Here is a 12,677-nt window from a genome sequence, read left to right as displayed (position 1 = left end):
TAGTGTCATCATAACACTGTTTATTTTTGACCTGGGGCATTAGCCAAGTTGCTAACGATTAATAGTTTAGTTTTATATATTTTTTAATTATTGGTTTGCAACTGAGGAGCTCGGTGGCGCAGCGGTAAACGTTGAAGTTAAGCAACTTTCGCAAAGGCCGGTCACAGGATGGTTGACCACAAAAAAAAAGTTTTCATCTCGAGCTCCTCCGTGCTTCGGAAGGCACGTTAAACCGTTGGTCCCGGCTGCATTAGCAGTCGTTAATAACCACCAATCCGCACTGGGCCCGCGTGATGGTTTAAGGCCCGATCTCTCTATCCATCCGTAGGGAAGGCCCGTACCCCAGCAGTGGGGACGTTATTGGGCTGATGATGATGAACCTTCTCATTTCATGGAAAACCGACATATGCATCTTTTATCTTTGTTTTTGGCTATAAATGATAACCCTTGTTAACTAGACGGGTGTCAGTGGAGCTTTGTAAGTTGAATGTGTGAAGAGTCTATCGTGTTGTGACGTGTTGTTTCGCGTGTGTGACGTGTGTGATACAAGTGCATGATTCGATACATAGCAAGTAGGTATTTATTGCCTACGAAATAGGGTGGATGTTGCGTCGACAATTACTGTTATAGATAAAGACGGAACAGGGCTAGCACGGGTCCTTTTTTTTTTTGACGTGACTTATTGAAGATTTGCCGCAGATGGCATTAACTTCTTGGCCGGACAAATGGGGAGCGCTGAAGGCTCTCACCCGGTACAACGTTTAAGACAACAGGCCTGAGGGTGCCCAGTTGGGCGCGAACCTCGGCTCAGGGCGTCGTCTGAGAGGAAGAATATTTGAAAGAATTAATCGACCCTAGTGGGTCGATAGCGATAAGCGCCGAATGAGGGAAATCGTCGACCACGCGTGCGGGGTCGGTATCGGGGTCCTAGCACGGGTCCGCGACTCGTGGAAAGACATGATGGCCTTTGTCCAGCAGTGGGATTAAATGGGCTAGTAATAATAATAGTAACAAATAATTATAATATACTGGGTGTTAGTGACATCGTAACGAATACTGAGGGGGTTGATTCAGACCATGATTCTGAGTTAAAATCAAGTGGAATTTTCCGTCGCAAAATTCATGATTTTTTTTTTAGTTTTTTAAATTATTTTCAATTCTATACTTTTGCGATGGAAAATTCCACTTGATATTAACTCAGAATAATCAGATGAATCATCCCTCTCAGTATTCGTTACGATGACACTTACACCCCGTACAAGTACATACGGTAGCCATATAAGTAGGTATGGGTGTTAGTGACACCGTAACGAATACTGAGGGGGATGGTTCAGACCATGATTCTGAGTTGATATCAAGTGGAATTTCGCGTCAAAAAATTCATGAAAAGGAGAATGGGCGAATCTGGTCCAAGAACCTCCACTGATGAGACTTATATGTAATGAAAGCTTATGCTTTCTCTATGAATCTGGCAAAGTTCTATCAGATTCTGTCCCGGGGTTCTTTTTTTACGGCCATGTTTGTCCTGGCTAAAATGTGATAAAATACAGCGGGAGCTAAAATCGGCTCAAGATTTGTTGCTGGATAACTAAGTCTACATAAATAATTATGTATCATATTGTATATCATTTTAAAGAGGATCTTTTCCAGAATCCGAAACATAAAAAAAAACAAAAAAATATCTTTTTGTAAGCGAATTATAGTCAATTTATATCTGCAGCGCCATTGTTTCTGGGTAGCTCAGTTCAAGTTTCATGCCTTTTACCCCTTCCAAAAGTATCTTACCGATTTTTTTTATATTGCTTCCGGAATTTGATCTGAGTGATAATAACAAGAAAAATAAATATACACCTCTCCGATAGAGACCGCCTAAGCTATTGCCTATTGCAAGAAATCGTCATCATTAGCAAGTCATTACGGTATTGCATATAAGCTTATCAGCAACTTGGAACTTGGTCCAAGAACCTCCACTGGTGAGACTTGCATGTAATGATAGCTTATACTTGTCCTATGATTCTGGCAAAGTTCTATCAAACTCTGTCCTAGGGTTTTTTTACGGCCATGTTTGTCCTGAGTGTACAATAGTGGACTGCAAAATCACCTCAGGATTTGTTGTCGAAAAACTATTTAACTAAGTCTATATACATAATTATACATCATAATGTATATCAATTTTAAAGGGGAAGGTTATCAGAATCAGAAGCACAAATAAAAAAATGCATTAAGTATGTAAACGACTTTTAGCCAACTCACGTCCGTAGCACCATTTTTCTCAGCAGCTACGTACGAGTTTCGCGCCTTCCAACCTTTCCAAAGAAGCCCAATCATTTTTTCCTTCTTCTGATATTGCATTCTTAACCTGACAAGTGACAACAAAGAAAAAAAAAATAAAAAAAATAAGAAGAAATAAAATAGATACCATTCCGATAGAGGCCGCGTGAGCTATGGACCTATTGCAAGATAACGTACTCAAAGGCTAGTCATTATAATCCAACAGACGTAACATGTTTAGAATGCGGGAGGACGCAAATGTAGTATGTTTTCTTTCACCACAATCTTGTTTTATTGATCCAGGCTTATATCTTGTATTATAAACAATGTCGAATGGTACAACAAACGTATCGTAAACGTAAGGTTGCCTGGTAGTAATTGCTACCTTGGCAATAAAGCCGCCTTTTGCACCAGTTATTGCCTGAACTTGTTTAATAAATGTGTTTCTTTTGTATACAATAGAGTCATTGTATTGCATCTTGATTAGAATGACTTATTTCTTGTTTCTCTCGTACTAAGCTGTATACTGTTAGTGTTAAAGAGACACATATTTCGTCTCTTTCGCATAAGGCGATGTACTACATTTCCGTCCCGCCGCATTCTAATCATGTTACGTCTGTTGGATTATAATGACTAGCCTTTGAGTACGTTATCTTGCAATAGGTTCATAGCTTACGCGGCCTCTATCGGAATGGTATCTATTTTATTTCTTGTTGTTGTCACTTGTCAGGTTAAGAATGCAATATCAGAAGAAGGAAAAAATGATTGGGCTTCTTTGGAAAGGTTGGAAGGCGCGAAACTCGTACGTAGCTGCTGAGAACCTGGTGCTACGGACGTGAGTTGGCTAAAAGTCGTTTACATACTTAATGCATTTTTTTATTTGTGTTTCTGATTCTGATAACCTTCCCCTTTAAAATTGATATACATTATGATGTATAATTATGTATATAGACTTAGTTAAATAGTTTTTCGACAACAAATCCTGAGGTGATTTTGCAGTCCACTATTGTACACTCAGGACAAACATGGCCGTAAAAAAACCCTAGGACAGAGTTTGATAGAACTTTGCCAGAATCATAGGACAAGTATAAGCTATCATTACATGCAAGTCTCACCAGTGGAGGTTCTTGGACCAAGTTCCAAGTTGCTGATAAGCTTATATGCAATACCGTAATGACTTGCTAATGATGACGATTTCTTGCAATAGGCAATAGCTTAGGCGGTCTCTATCGGAGAGGTGTATATTTATTTTTCTTGTTATTATCACTCAGATCAAATTCCGGAAGCAATATAAAAAAAATCGGTAAGATACTTTTGGAAGGGGTAAAAGGCATGAAACTTGAACTTAGCTACCGAGAAACAATGGCGCTGCAGATATAAATTGACTATAATTCGCTTACAAAAAGATTTTTTTTTATTTATTTTTTATGTTTCGGATTCTGGAAAAGATCCTCTTTAAAATGATATACAATATGATACATAATTATTTATGTAGACTTAGTTATCCAGCAACAAATCTTGAGTCGATTTTAGCTCCCACTGTATTTTATCACATTTTTAGCCAGGACAAACATGGCCGTAAAAAAAGAAACCCGGGACAGAATCTGATAGAACTTTGCCAGAATCATAGGGAAAGCATAAGCTTTCATTACATATAAGTCTCATCAGTGGAGGTTCTTGGACCAAGGTTCATACAAAAGTGCCCATTGTCATTTTTCTTTTCTTTTTAATTATTTTCCAATCCATACTTTTGCGACGGAAATTTCTACTTGATATCAACTCAGAATCATGGCCTGAACCACCCCTCAAAGTTTTCGTTACGATGTCACTAACACCCTGTATAAGTAATGTTAAAAAATCGTACCATTCGTAATCTTCAACGGATCGTAAGCTACATAAAAAATATGCAATAAATAATGTCTGTTAATAGCAAAATACATTCGTCTTAACTTCGCCAATGCTTTTATTATAAAAATCTATAATGTTCCACAAAATACATAACTTAGCATCACGCCCGTATCCCCGAAGGGGTAGGCAGAGGTGTATAGTACAATTCCTCGCCTATTGCTATTGCCATTAACCAGGCACAAATCTATGATCACATTATGAATCATCAAACTTCCACCCAAGACTATACTTCAAAATTTCTAAATAGAAATTTCGTAATCGCGCCAAGCAACGTCGCCAGTCGCCACGACAAACGACCCATAAACGGCCATTTATAACATAATTGTGCCTTAATATACCTCTACGCCAATTGTGACAAAACCACTTCATTACCAACCATTGTGCGACATTGCTACTCCACTTTCAATCGCTATTGTATTGCAATTCATGTTTATTTTTTTGGGGGTTTGCGGAGCATCCGCGATGATTTTTTGAAAGCCCAGGGTTCCGTTCTATTTCGGTTAGAAATTAAAAAGTCATTGGAATCATACCTTTAATCTCCTCATCTCCCTAGCATTATCCCGTTTTTCACAGGGCGCGCTTACCTAACCTGAAGATTTGATAGGTTTTTTACAGAAGCGCCTGCCTATCTGACCTTCCAACCCGCGAAGGGAAAACCAGCCCAATACAGGTTAGGTCACATACCTTCGAAAATGCATTTCTCGGTAATGCAAGTTTCTTTACGATATTTTCCTTCACCACTGAGCACGTGAATCATTTATCATCCAAACATGAATTCGAAAACAAATTCGACAATTGGTTTAGGCCTGTGCTGGATTCGAACCTGCGACCTCAAAGTGAGAAGCAAGCGTTCCACCAACTGAGCTACTACGGCTTCTGATATGCTCCTGATACCTTTAACCTCGTAAAAAGAAAAAATTCAGACACAATAATTAGTGGGGTTGGAATTTAAATGAACTGTGGGGGTCAAGTTTTTAAATAAAAAAATAAATGTGTAAAAATACACTTAAAACATAATTCATCTACCGGAATATTATGTGACTCTACACGGTAGTAAGGTAGTAATAGAAAAAAAAAATTCTTAGTCCGTTAATGAATAGATTAGGTATTATTATCAAAAGGAAATAGAGCTGTTGAGCTAAGTCTACACCTCTCCTGTAGATTAGGATAGTTGAACAATTAATATTTTGTCTACATCGAAAAAAACCTAAGCTAAGTATACATAGAGCAGAAAACCGTACGGAACTCTCAAAGTTTAATACAACTAGTACTTGTCAAACTTCAATTAGCCACGGATATTCGCAGTGTCCGGGGTGCCATTCTGACTGCCAGATAATAGGCAACGATCGATTCATCACCCATGGAATCGCCGGTTAATTCGCCATGCCGGGGGCTGGAGGCGATGGGTTTCCTACTTTACTGCGAAAGCCGTATCATCGAATTTTGTTTCTTTGAAAACCTTTCATCGACATCACCATACTGCGACGCCTTCTTATATTGATGCGTATCGGCGTCCAAAGGACGTAACATACGATCCCGACGACCCGATTACTCTAGCCGCGACTACGGCTGCCCGCCAATCAACTCGCGACACCAAATACTTCAGGACCCTGATACCGACCCCGCCGGCGTGGTCGACGATTTCTCTCAATCAGCGCTTATCGCAATCGACCCACTAGGGTCGATTAATTCTTTCAAATATTTTTCATTTCAGACGACGCCCTGAGCCGTGGTTCGCACCCAACTGGGCACCCTCAGGCCTGTTGTCTTAAACGTTGTACCGGGAGAGAGCCTTCAGCGCTCCCCATTTGTCCGGCCAAGTAGTTAATGCCATCTGCGGCAAATTTACAATAAGTCACGCCAAAAAATAAAATAAAATATATCGATGTCTTGTTACTGCGATGTTTCGTTACATCGAAAAACTGTACTGCAAGCGAGTGGTACTGGGAAAAAATCAAATTGTTGGCAGTTGACGTGACTTTGTCACTGGTTTGAGGTTACGAAAGAAAATCTTGTTAAACATATCTAGAGACAGCAGCTGTTGGTAATCATAATAATGTATCTCATCATCCGTATAATGTGTTAATCTTGCTTGTAAATTAACATAAATAACTAGCTACATTAACATGATACATTGATATAACATACTGAACACCTGATTGTCCGAAAGTAAGATGATCCGTGCTTCGGAAGGCACATTAAGCCGTTGGGCCCGGTTGCTACTTACTAATGTAGTCGTTACATAAGTTATGTCAGGGGCCTTTGGCGGCTCAATACTAACCCTGACTTAAGGGTTGATGAGGTTGGTATTCCACCTCACAACCCACACGATAAGGAGAAGAAGAATATAACATAGAATCGCGCGATTTATTCCTCGTTCGTCCTGAAGTTTTGTCCCACACTCCAAAAACTTCTTAGTTTGTCCCATATCACTATTGAAGTCTTGCTTCGTCCCAAATTATAAGTAGATACCTACTTCAAAGGTATAATCAACAAAAAAGAATACTTACTTATTTTTTTAAAGTTTAATACCAATAAAACAAGTCTAATCAAATAGTCAATACAAGCAGACAAACAAAGGATGCATTTAAAAAGGGACGTGGTTATTTTTTACCTGCTTTTTCTTTAAACATATTCCAGAGACGTCACCTCACAACTTTCTCACTAAGAGCGGTTAATGAGTTTTATTATAATAAAATAATACGAGTAATATTTAATAATAATATTTTAAATAATACGTAATCCTTTTTTGCTGATTCTACAATATAGTAAGTTTGGCATATAAAAAAAACATGGGCCATAGAAGGAAAACAAGATGGGATGAAGTAGGAATAAAATATTTAAAATTATATTTTGGGACGAAGGAAGCATATTGTTTTATGTGGGACAAAACTCAGTGGCACAAACGAAGAATAAATCAAGCCTGTGTCGATAGAGATGATAGTACACCCACTCCTCATATCATGATCATGATATCTATTATCTATGATCCAAACATGAATTTAAACTCATAAATTCGAATTCAGTAGTTTCGAGCCCGAGTTCGTACTATGTACTCATATTTAACCGAAATAAATAGAGCACTTTTTAATAGGTAAGTATAAGTATACTTATTTAATTTATGCTATAATTTAATTTCAAATTGTGGATAATACTAACATTAATTTAAAATTCGACCTAATAATTATTAGTACAAAATAAAATCCTTTCAATAATTGAATAGTGAAAGAAAACCACAATTCACTGGCTGCAAGTGGTTAATTTATGTTGCCTGTTGTATAGGCGATTGAAAGAAAAAAAAACTGATTCGAAAATCGAAATTTAAAATTGAAACATTGGAATAATATTTAATTGTAAAGTTAGCACGTGTGGTGTGTAGCGTTTCTTGCAAAGTATACCCTTCGACGAACAAAAACAGCAATGTATGATAATGGTATTATTGTTACCCTAAGGGACGGTGGTCATGGAACAGATGGCATAACACCTCACGGCAAGGGATTTTATTTTTAAAACTACTTCTATATATGGAATTTTATGTAGGTATCTTTTGATTTGAAAGAATCTTATACGGGGATCGATAAAGTAAAACGTATTTGGAAGTTTGGGAACCCTTATAGGTATAATTCAATTCAGAAACATGTTCGTAACATAATAATTATAGATGGATCTTGGGTACTTTTCTATGATAAGCCGTTCTGTCACTAAAAGTGATTGGAAAACCGCACCACAGACCCCGTAATATGCTGCAATGATAAAGGACCCAAATCGACATAGGGTAGTTTCCAACTAGTCAAATCAGTTACTTTTTACTAAACGTCAAAACACAAAATTACTATGAAAATATGAAAAAGCCACCTGTGACGTCTTAGAAAAACGTGACACAATGTTGCACTTATTATTACTTTTTTAAAACACCTGATTGTTCAAAAAGTAAGATGATCCGTGCTTTGGAAAGCACGTTAAGCTGTTGGTCCCGGTTATTACTTACTGATGTTAGTACGTAGTCGTTTCATAAGTCATCTCAGGAGGTCACTAATAACCCTGACACCAGGGTTGATGGGGTTGGTAATTAATCCACCTCACAATTCACACGAGAGAAGAACAGAAAAGAAAAAAAGAAACCATTTTTGTTACCCTTAGATCTGTCTTTATTTAGTAATCAGAATTTCATAATTTATCTTTTGACCTAGGAAACTATCCAATTGGATTATTTATTGCGTCGCCCGCTATATACGAGCAGCATGCTACGAAAAGATAATTTCTTCGTTTATTTAAAAAGTTAAATTAACAGTGTTATTACAACAGTTGTTGATTTCGAATGAAATGGAAATAATTGCTCGTCCCATACGTTGTTATTAGATGGCATTTTGTTTCCGAACCGCAATGGAAGACATTGTTTACCCAAGGTGTTGCAAGGGGCAATTATTCTTTTGATGTAACGTAATGACAGCTTCATTCAATGATGTTTTATGTTACTATGTTATTTAATTCTAAATATGTCTTCTGGGGAAAAGGGGCGATCGACAGAAGTCGCGTAGATATTGTATAGTTTTTTGATTTATTCGTTTTTAATTAGTTAACCGCTTTTTTTAAATTAAACATGATTCCCGTTGACGTTTTTATTACGTACTATTGAACGTTTATTTAAAACGAAAACCTTGTTGTTAATTTTATACCTATCCACTACGAAGATAATATCCAGAGTTGTGGCCGCTAATTATCCTCAGTCAGCTCTGCACGGTAATGGCGAGGGTGGGAACGAATGCTGTCTATGCAGATAAATGTTTGTATGGCTATTGGTTAAAGCCAACGATATTATTTCGCGCCACGCGCGGCAAGGTTGCCGTACTGCGGGATGATGGCTCTCAACTCTTAGGGTGGCCCTAAGAGGTGGCGCAACTAAGGAACCTAGTGAAGTGTGGATTTCACCATAAGGTTCATCATATCCATCTTAGGACTTCGTATCAACAGTGGCTGCAAGTTGTCTTTGATTACTTGTGGCTCTGCCCACCCCATTTGGGATTACGGGCGTGAGTTTATGTATGTATGTATGTACCTTAGTTGCGCCACCAGCGGGAAATTATTCGGGATTCTGTTGCCGACAACAAATTGATTGCGCATCCAGGTGAGGCACTCTTTATACAACTGCATAGGTACATTTTGTTGGTGCGTAATCATGGTGACGCCAACTGGTGTCCTAGTGAGGTAAGACCCTATTGACGGGTTTGTGTTTCTTGCGTTATACATAACCATTGATGTATACTAATTATGTTACTTAAACTTATAATTATATTGGCCCCGATTCCTGAAGACACCTCATAATTTTGTTTTCTGTTTCATATACTCTTCATTTTCATATCAGACGAAAAGGAAAGGGACGGAGGATTGACAACAATTAATTTTCAAATGAATGAGTGAATGAATGAATAATCTGGCCGAATAAAATAGGCATCTCGCTGATATGTTGCCCGTTTGACGTGTGTTGTCAACTCAATTCTGCTGGGTTATTGGCCAATATAAATCGGCGGTTAAGAAAAAGACAGGTACGACTTAAAATAAAATTAAATGGTGTATACTGGAATTAGCACTATTATGCTACTATAATATTTCAGCAAATCTGCTATTCACAAAAATGGAATACCAACTCCACGTTTAAAAAGCTCAATCCTAATCTGAAAAAAATCTGTGTCCAAACTGTCAAGGATTGTATTTCGCAAATTACGTGTCTCAGAAACCGTTACGGAGATAAGATAATTAATAATTATAGAGGTATTAATGGAAATGACATTTTAATTTGTAATTATATAGTGGCTATAATTAATTTGAAGCTGGCACGCGCGCCTTGGGCGATGACAGTTGGGATTCTTTTTTATATTTTTTTTTATTACTGTTTTATCAGAGTTCTTCTAAAGATTGATCTTTTTAGTTTAAATTAGTAGTGTCATATTTTTTTGTAAAGAAGTATATTCTCTAGAAATATGTGTCTAATTTTTATGAAACATAATAATCAACCTACTAGATACATTGTTATGTTAATCATCATTCATTTAAGAGGCACGCTCTTGTCGGTGTAGCAGTCTCCATTCAACTTTTTTAGGGAAAAATAGGGCAGTGGTTTCCCTCTTGCCTTCTGCCTACTTCTTCTTCTTCTTTTTCTGTTGCGTTACAATACATAAGAAGACTCTACATACTTAGTGATCATTCATATCTATTATAACATATTTCAATAAACATTTCCTTCTAAACGGTTATCCTTATAGGTGCCTAATTTACATCTTTAATTTATTTCAGTTTAAGTTCAATAAAATGAGTAGGTATTGAATATTCATGCTCGATTATGAGTATGAATTGATGGTTGAAATCGACAAACAACCGTGTCAAGCCTAAATGGAAACCTAGACAGGCAAATAAGGAAGGCTTCATTCAGCGAGTACAAGCGTGGAGAGCAATTATTTATTGTATACGGTTCATCACGCTTTTCATAAGGATCTTTACCATAGTTAACGTATTAACAACCTTCAATGAATGTTTTAAATGTGACCGAAACGAGCGAGCGTGCATGCTTGGATAACCAGTTTGCCAAGAACTTTGACCACAAACTAAATTTAAATAAGAAAAGGTCAAGATACGCCGGTGATTGTATCTAGTGGGCGACCAATTAACGAATAACAAACTCTTGTCCGTAACTAATTCTCGTACAGTTTTAACAATTTAAATTTCGAACGTAATTTGACGTCGTTGTTAAGGCGGGCCCACACCGCGCTAATGGTAATCGACGCCATCTTGTCATCACAATTTTGCCGCACCTAATATAGCTATTTGAGTTTTTAATTGGCAATCGCTTTCTAAAGATCCGTGATTGTTTACGATTGTCTTATTTTGGTCTTTGAAAAGTGGGTCATGTTTGTATTACCTTATGGAGATTGTGAATGACGGGAAAAATTATTCGTGATTGGTTGTCTTTCAATTACTTAAGTTTTTATGACTGTTGTATTAACACTTTTCTTTTAGCTTTCGTTTTATATGAAATGTCATGATTAAGGATATAAATATAAACGAAGTATGCCTACTCGCCAAGTTTCGTAATTGTAGATTATAATTACTTGTTGGTAATTTTAAAACAAATCTTAAGAATATTATAAACATATATTATATATTATTATACTCGTATATATACCTACCGCGGTATAAAACATAAGTAGTAAGCAATTTATTTATTCTGATTTCCAGAACTGTTATAATTTTGTTATGACATTATGACATTAACACGTCATTACGTTAGGTACCTAGTGTTTATTTTCCTCGCTCATCATTCAATGTGGCACGGCCTTTACCCTCCTTTGGGCACGCGACGACTTCAAACAAAGCGAATTCTAAGCAAACTTCAACACTTATATCGTTATCTACGCATTTATATCGAGTTGTGTACATAGTTACGTGCGTGTGGTGAATCGATTTCATACACCACCATGAGAGAGTCCCGCTATGTGTTGATGGCTGTATGGAATATTTTTAATTACCTTTTGTTTCTTTTTTCGGTCTTGATGTAAGGAGTTTCAGTGAGATTACTTCTTTTTTCGATCGAATCCCATTAGTTTATGACCCTTTGCATTAATAGTGGCCAGTGTTTATGAACTTTTCGTCTTCGTTTGATTCAAAGCAGGCCTAATAGTAATACTTCCCTATACACTACATACATAAATAGACTGCATTCGATAAATATAGTAAATTTTATTACATTTATTGGTATTCACACAAGTTCAGTAGGCCGGAGTGAGATGGTGGTTAAGTTCGGAAAGGGACCTAGACCTACGGGGTATAACGTAGAACGCTTGCCCAGGGATACGGATAAAAACCTCAAGGTTCAAGAGGCTTAGATCGGAGCTCTCGGTACGGCAATGCAGGACGGAAGGGGCAAGTCACAGGGACTAATCTGGAACTTGACAGAGGGCAGCAGTAACTGTCAGTACTATTCAGAGGCGGAGGATAGGAGTCTTAGTACGGCTTTGAAATAGAGTACTCTGTGCGCCGTCCCACTCGCGTCAGTCAGAGTACTGCGGCGCGGGAGGCAAGAGGGAAACCACTGTCCTATTTTTACCTGAATAAGTATCATGTAGAATGCTACACCGAGAAGAGCGTGGCTCTTAAATTAGTTAGTGTGTGTGATTAGTTGTATTTTAAATTATTTCCACCAATATAAACAAACTACATATTCATCATTTTCAACATATCGTTACAATAATAGCCGAACCATAAAGTTTTAGATCGATAGAACCTTGGAGTTCAAGGTACGAGTGAATTGGCGTTTTTTTCCTTGACATCCATATCTGGCTAATCATCTTAATTGTAGTCAAATGCTAGGCTTTTTCTAGTGCTCCGACTACTCAGATTACCTATGATTAATCGTGAGCCAAGTCATGAGTACTACTAATGCTGCAATTGTTCACATGATTCTCCACGTGATTACATTTAGGTAGGTATTAGTAATGGAAACATAA

The 12,677-nt window shown here is 37.4% G+C and overlaps 1 protein-coding gene across 1 annotated transcript in view; it reads right to left on the bottom strand.

Moving 5' to 3' along the window:
- LOC126377010 (soluble guanylate cyclase 88E) overlaps positions 1-12,677 on the bottom strand; it is a 327,862-nt gene that overhangs the window by 252,512 nt on the left and 62,673 nt on the right. The window lies entirely within an intron of this gene.

Source organism: Pectinophora gossypiella, chromosome 22, assembly GCF_024362695.1.
Source record: "Pectinophora gossypiella chromosome 22, ilPecGoss1.1, whole genome shotgun sequence".
Classification (NCBI taxonomy): domain Eukaryota; kingdom Metazoa; phylum Arthropoda; class Insecta; order Lepidoptera; family Gelechiidae; genus Pectinophora; species Pectinophora gossypiella.
The sequence above is the reverse complement of the archived record's forward strand: the minus strand, read 5'-3'. Positions and strand labels throughout refer to the sequence as shown.